Below are 7,166 nucleotides of genomic sequence, written 5' to 3'. Positions count from 1 at the left end.
GGTGTAGCTATGATGGCACAGGAGTGGGAGTTAGTATCCTCCTCTGGACTAGAAGGACAGCACTGATTGTAACTGGACCCACTCCCCTCCATCTGCTCTTATTCACCAAGGGGACTGGAAGTGGCTGTGCCAGCATTCCTAGGGGACCATACAGCCCTGGTTCCTTCACATCTCCTAGACGAAGAGCATGCTTAAAATCAAGAGGGTCTTGATGGGGTTCCTCAAAGCGAAATTCCTTGTTTCCTTTCAGTTCCCTGCCTGTTAAATGGGAGATGGTGGAACAGAGGGAAGCTGAGGGAAACGGTGAAAACAAGGGCTGACAGCAGTGGGCAGGGGAGTCAGGCTGAGTGGCTTTTCAACAGCAAGAGGAAAGTGATGTGAGAGGACTGTCTCTGTGATTTCTCTGAAAATGAGTTCATCCCTGAAGAAGAAAGTCTAAACAAGGATTTTGGAGCTGGAATTCTAAAGGAGAAGAGTGGGAACAGAATTGTTGTCTCTGAAAGTCTAGCAATAATAAAAAAAAAAAAATAAGGTGTAGGAGAGTAAATGACAAAGTTCAGCTTTTCCCAACACCATGCCCACCCTTTAGCCCCACAACCAGTATTGCAGAATTCTGCAGACTGAGGCTCACAAGCAGCTTTCCCGCTCTCTTTCCCAGCTTTCCCACCTGAGGACAGACACCAGGCAGAAACAAGGCTGAGGATTCATTGGTTCAGAAATCAATATCAAGCGTGGGAAGGAGTAATTTCTGTAGCTTGCAGGCTCACTCTTGGAGGACAGAACCAGTTGTGGATTGCCTCTTGATTGATGCCCCCCAGAAGGACTATCTAGAGTCTTCCTATGAGTTTGACTTCATCCCAAGCCTCTCTGCCTTATTTGATTCAAGGGACAAATGCCATTTCTCCCAGGTCCCAAGTCTGAACAGAGGATTTTTTTTCACGAAAATATTTAAAGGTGAGGTCCTGAGGTGATGTAAACAGAGCACTCCCTGGAGCTTTAAGAGACCTCAACTTCATTATCTTTCCATCCTCTGAGACACCCTAGGGCACTTAGTCTTATATTTGAAATTAAAGACTAAAGCCTCCAAATCATATTCACCCCTCTTTCAAACCTTACATGAATTTCATTTAAATGGAATCAGCAGATATATTCTCAGAGAGTCACAATTTACCAAACTCGTGTTTTTGTTTACATGGAGATTAAATAGAAGTGACAATCAGCGGATGTTGGGTTATTTGGACGCCAATGGTCTAATTTAGGAATGCAACTTGTATTTTGGTTTTTGGTTGTTTTGGTGCAATGTGATCACCTTAAGTGGTGGAGTTTGTTAGTACTGTCCTAATATCAACATGACAATAGGAGTTTTGAGTGTGCTGTTATATTAAAGTTGTATACTTTTACTGAACATAGTCAAAGTTATTATTTTGTGGGGATAATTCAAAGGACAGTTTTGTACACAACTGTTTCTTAAACAATTCATTTCTTGAAGTATTAAATTAAGATTGTTTTTTAAAGCCATTTTTAATTAAATTTATTGTGGTGACATTGTTAATAAAATTATATAGGTTTCAAGTATACAATTCAATAATACATCATCTGTACATTGCACTGTATGTTCACCACCCAAAGTCAAATTTCTTTCATCACTATCTATTTGACCCCCTTTTACCTTTATCCACCTCCCCCTCTCACCCCTTTCCCTCTTGTAACTATTAAACTGTTGTCTGTATCTATGAGATTTGTTTGTCTTGTTCCTTTGCTGCTTTCGGTTTTACATCCTACATGTAAATGAAATCAAATGGTTCTCAACTTTTTCTATCTGACTTATTTTGCTTAGCATGATAATCTCAAGATCCACCCATTTGTCACAAATAGCAGTATATCATTTTTTCTTATGGCTGAGTAATATGCCATTATATATATGTACATCTTATGTTCTTTCTTTTCTTATTGATTTTTAGAATTTATTATAAATTCCTGATAGTAAGTTCTTATTTATTATCGATTTTATATATCATTGTGCAAATACCTCGTTCATTTTCTCATCTATATTTTAACTTTGTTTTTAATGTTCTTTATTAAAGATAAGTCCTAGATTTTGATGAAATAAAATTCATCAAATTTTTCAATTTGGATTGTGCTTTGGAATTTTCTTACTCTAGGTAAAAAAGATATACTATGTTTTCTTCTATAATGCCGGTGTTCTATTTTAACTTTTAGGTTTTAATCCATTTAGAGACTACCACCTTATGTTATATTAGGTTGTATTAGGTAGGAATCCTGTTTTATTTTTCTAATTGTAGTAAACTAATTTTACCAACACAATTTACTAAACTATTTGTCTTCTCCCTAATGATTTTTGGAATTAATTTTGTTGTACATTAAATTTCCACGTGGGTCTATCTGTGAGCTCTCAATTCTGTCCCATTTGTTTGTTTGTTTGTTTGTTTGTTTGTTTTCCCAACAGTACCACTTAGCTTTTATTTCTGTAGGTTGGCAATTTGTCTTAATATCTTGTAGGGCATCTCTACATCACTCCTTTCAATATTTCAATTGTGGATTCTTATTTCTCCACATAAATTTAAGAATAAATCTCTTGAGTTACTCAAAAAGTCCAACTGGAATTGTTATTGGTATCATCCTAAATTTATAGATCAATTTGGGGAGAAATGATATCTTTATACTATTAAAGTCATCTGATCCAAGAGATGAAATATCTCTCTATTTATTCAAAGCATCTTCTACTTCACTAGAGCTGATTCCCCCTCTCCTCCCATGGAGACTGCTTGTATTCTTGACTTGTTTCTACATACTTGATAATTTTTGCTGCTATTGTGAAATTGTATTCTATTTTAAAAATTATATTTTCCAGTTGGTTATTGCTGTTAGAGAGGTAGAGAATTTTTTTTAGGTTGAGCTCTGACACAGGAAACTGGCAAATATTTCTTTATTATTTCTAACAGTTCAATGAATATTTTTTTTAGGTGGATAGTCATACATTCAGCAAATAGTAGAGTTTTTGTTTCTTCTCTTCCAATTATTATATCTTATATCTTTTTCTTTCTTCATGGTATTTTTAATGACTTGCAGTACTATGCTAAACAGTAATGGTGGTAGAAGCATTCTTGTCTTGTTCCTGATCTTAGAGATTGCACCTAAAATTTCTCTATCAAATACGAGATGTTATTGGGTTTTAGTGCATGTAAAAGAACATTTATCTTATTCCTGGTTTACAAAATTCCTGGTTTACACCTATTTATTATTACAAAAAATAATAATAAATAGGTGTTTTACTTTTTTTTTCAAGTAAGGCATATATATATTTACACTGTGTGTTCACCTCTCATATATAGTTAGATTTCTTTCTATCACAACATATTTTATCCCCTTTACCCTGTCTACCTCCCTCCTCCCCCGTACCCTCTGGTAACTACTAGTCTATTGTCCATGTCCATAAGTCTCTGTTTGTTTGTCCTGTTCACTTGTTGCTTTTATGTTTATATCCCACAAATAAGTGATATCATGTGCTTTTCATCTTTTTCTGTCTGGCTCATTTCGCTTAGCATGATTGTCTTGAGGTCCATCCACATTGTCGCAAATGTCAGTATTTCATCTCTCCTTATTGCTGAGTAATATTCCATTGTATATATGTACCACAGTTTCTTTAGCCAATCATTTATCGTAGAACACTTTGGTTGCTTCCATGCCCTGGCCACTGTGAACAATGCTGCTATGAACATTGGTCTGCGAATATCTTTTCAGATATGAGTTTTCAAGTCTTTGTGGTAAACACCCAGTAGAGGGATTGTTGGATCATATGGTAGATCAATTCTTAGTTTTTTGAGGAACCTCCATATTGTTTTCCATAGTGTCTGTACCATTTTGCAGACCCACCAACAGTGTAGGAGGGTTCCTTTATCTCCGCATCCTCTCCAACATTTGTTATTACTTGTCCTGATAATTATAGCTATTCTAACAGATGTGAGATGCTATCTCATTGTGCTTTTGTTTTGCATTCCCCTAATAGCTAGCGATGATAACCATCATTTCATATGTTTGTTGGCCATTTGTATGTCCTCTAGGGAGAAGTGTCTATTCAAGTATTCTGCCCATTTTTTGATTGGATCTTTTGTTGTCGATGTTGTTATTATTGAGTTGTATGAGTTCTTTGTATATTTTGGATATTAGGCCTTTATCGGAGGTGTTGCTTGCAAATACATTTTCCCATTCGGATGGTTCTCTCTTTACCTTGCTGACGATTTCTTTTTTTGTGCAGAAGTTTTTTAATTTGATGTAGTCCCATTCATTTATTTTAGCTTTTACTTCCTTTGCCTTTGAGGTCAAATTCGTAAAATCCTCTTTAAGTCCAAGGTTCATGAATTTAGTTCTTATGTTTTCTTTAGTTCTATATTTTCTTTTAGTTCTTATATTTTCTTTCTTTAGTTCTTATGTCTTCTTTCTTTATTGTTTCAGGTCTTATATTCAGGTCCTTAATCCATTTTGAGATAATTTTTCTGTGTGGTGATAGACAACAGTCTAGTTTCATTCTTTTGCAGGTGGCTTTCTGGTTTTCCCACCACCATTTATTGAAGAGGCTTTTCTTTCTCCACAGTATATTTTTGGCTTTTTTGTTGAAAATTATTTGCCCATATAAATATGGGTTTACTTCTGGACTCTCGATTCTGTTCCATTGGTCCATGTGTCCGTTTTGCTGCCAATACCATGCTGTTTTGATTATTGTCGCTTTGTGGTAGAATTTGAAGTCAGGCAGAGTGATGCCTCCAACCTCGTTCTTTTTTCTCAGGATGGCTTTGGCGATTCAGGGTCTTTTGTGCTTCAATACAAATGTGATGATTTTTTGTTCTATTTCTTTAAATTTTTGATGGGAGTTGAATTAAATCTGTATAATTCTCTAGGTAATAAGGTCATTTTAACTGTTGATTTTTCCAGTCCAAGAACAAAGAATATCTTTCCATTTCTTTGTATCTTCTTCAATTTCTTTTAATAGGGCCTTGTTGTTTTTATTATATAGGTCCTTCACAGGTTCTGTTAAATTTTTGTTAAATTTATTCCTAGGTATTTCTTTTTGGTGCAATTGCAAAAGGAATTATTTTTTCCACTTCTTTTTCTGACATTTCATTATTAAAGTATAAGAACACTATGAATTTTTGAACGTTGATTTTGTATCCAAAGACTTTACTGTATTTGCTTATTGTTTTTAGTGGTGTTCTTGTGGAGTCTTTAGGGTTTTCTATGTAGAGAATCATGTCATCCACAAATAGTGACAGTTTGACTTCTTTGTTTCCTATGTGGATGCCTTTTATATCTTTCTCTTGCCTGATTGCACTTTCTAGGACCTCCAATGTTATATTGATTAACAGTGGCAATAATGGACTGCCTTGCCTTGTTCCTGATTTTAGAGGAAAGGTTTTTAGATTTTCACCATTAAGTATAATGCTGGCTGAGGGTTTGTCATAGATGGTCTTTTTTATGTTAAGGTACTTTCCTTCTATACTGATTTTGTTAAGTGTTTTGATCATAAATGGGTGCTGTATCTTGTTGAAGGCTTTTTCTGCAGCTATTGATATGATCATATGATTCTTATTTTTTAATTTGTTTATGTGGTGTATCACATTAATCGATTTGCATATGTTGAACCATCCCTGAGCCTCTGGGATGAAGCCCACTTGACTGTGGCATATAATTCTTTTAATATGTTGCAGTACTCGGTTCGCTAGTATCTTATTTAAGATTTTTGCATCTGTGTTCATGAGAAATATTGGTCTGTAGTTTTCCTTTCTGTGTGTTATCTTTACCAGGTTTTGGTATCAGGGTAATATTGGCCTCATAAAATGAGTTGAGAGGGAAGGGTTTGAGGAGTTTGGTATTAAATCTTCTTTGAATGTTCGGTAGAATTAACTGGTGAAGCCAACTGGTCCTGGACTTTTACTTTTTGGTAGGTTTTTGATGATTGTTTCAATTACCATACTGCTGATTGGTCTATTTAGATTTTCCAGTTCTTGATTCAGTCTAGGAAGGTTTTGTTTTTCTAAGTACTGGTCCACTTATTCTAGGTTATTAAATTTGGTGTTATATACTTTTTCATAGTATTCTTACATGATCCTTTGTATTTCTGCGGTATCTGTCATAATTTCCCCTCTTTCATCCCTGATTTTGTTTATTTATGTTCTTTCTCTTTTTTCTTTAGTGATTCTAACCAAGGGTTTGTCAATATTATTAACCTTCTCAAAGAACCAGCTCTTTGTTGCATTTATTTTTTTGATTTTTTTGTTTGTTTTCAATTTCATTATTTTTTGTTCTGATTTTGATTATTTCTTTCCTTCTGCTGACTTTAGGCTTCAATTGTTCTTCCTTTTCTAGTTTTATAATATGACGTGTTAAGTTGTTTATTTGGGCTTCTTCTTGTTTTTAGAGATAGGCCTGTAATACGAACTTTCTTCTTATGACCACTTTTGCCAAGTTCCAAAAGTTTTGATATGTTGTACTATCATTATCACTCATTTCTATGTATCTCCTGATCTCTCTTTTTTAAATTTCTTCTTTGACCCAGTTATTCTTCAGTAGCATGTTGTTTAATCTCCAAGTATTTGTGGTTCTTCCTGATTTCCTTTTGCAGTTGATCTCTAGTTTCAAAGCATTATGATCAGAGAATGTGGTTGGTATTATTTCAACCCTCTCATATTTGTTGAGGCTCTCTCTGTGTTTCAGTATGTGGTCAATCCTTGAGAATGTTCCATGTGCACTAGAGAAGAATGTATAATCATCTGCTTTTGGAATAGAAGGCTCTGTAAATGTCAATTATGTCCAGTTGGTCTAATGGGTCATTTAAGGATGTTATTTCCTTATTGATTTTCTGTTTGGATGATCTGTCCATATCTGACAGTGGGGTATTTAATTCCTCTACTATGATAGTGTTTTGGTCGGTTTCTCCCTTTGGTTCTGTTAGTAATCACTTTACATATTTCGGGCCTCCCTGACTGGAAGCATAGATATTAATAAGTGTTATATCTTCTTGGTGCATGGTTCCCTTTATCATTATGAAATATCTTACTATACTTTTTTTATTTTGAAGTCTATTTCGTCCAATATTAAAACTACTACTCCCATTTTCTCTGAATGCCATTTGTTTGAAATAACATTTTCCA

The sequence above is a fragment of the Pteropus vampyrus genome, unplaced genomic scaffold (assembly GCF_000151845.1).
Source record: "Pteropus vampyrus isolate Shadow unplaced genomic scaffold, Pvam_2.0 Scaffold522, whole genome shotgun sequence".
NCBI lineage: Eukaryota > Metazoa > Chordata > Mammalia > Chiroptera > Pteropodidae > Pteropus > Pteropus vampyrus.
This window is presented reverse-complemented; position numbering follows the sequence as displayed.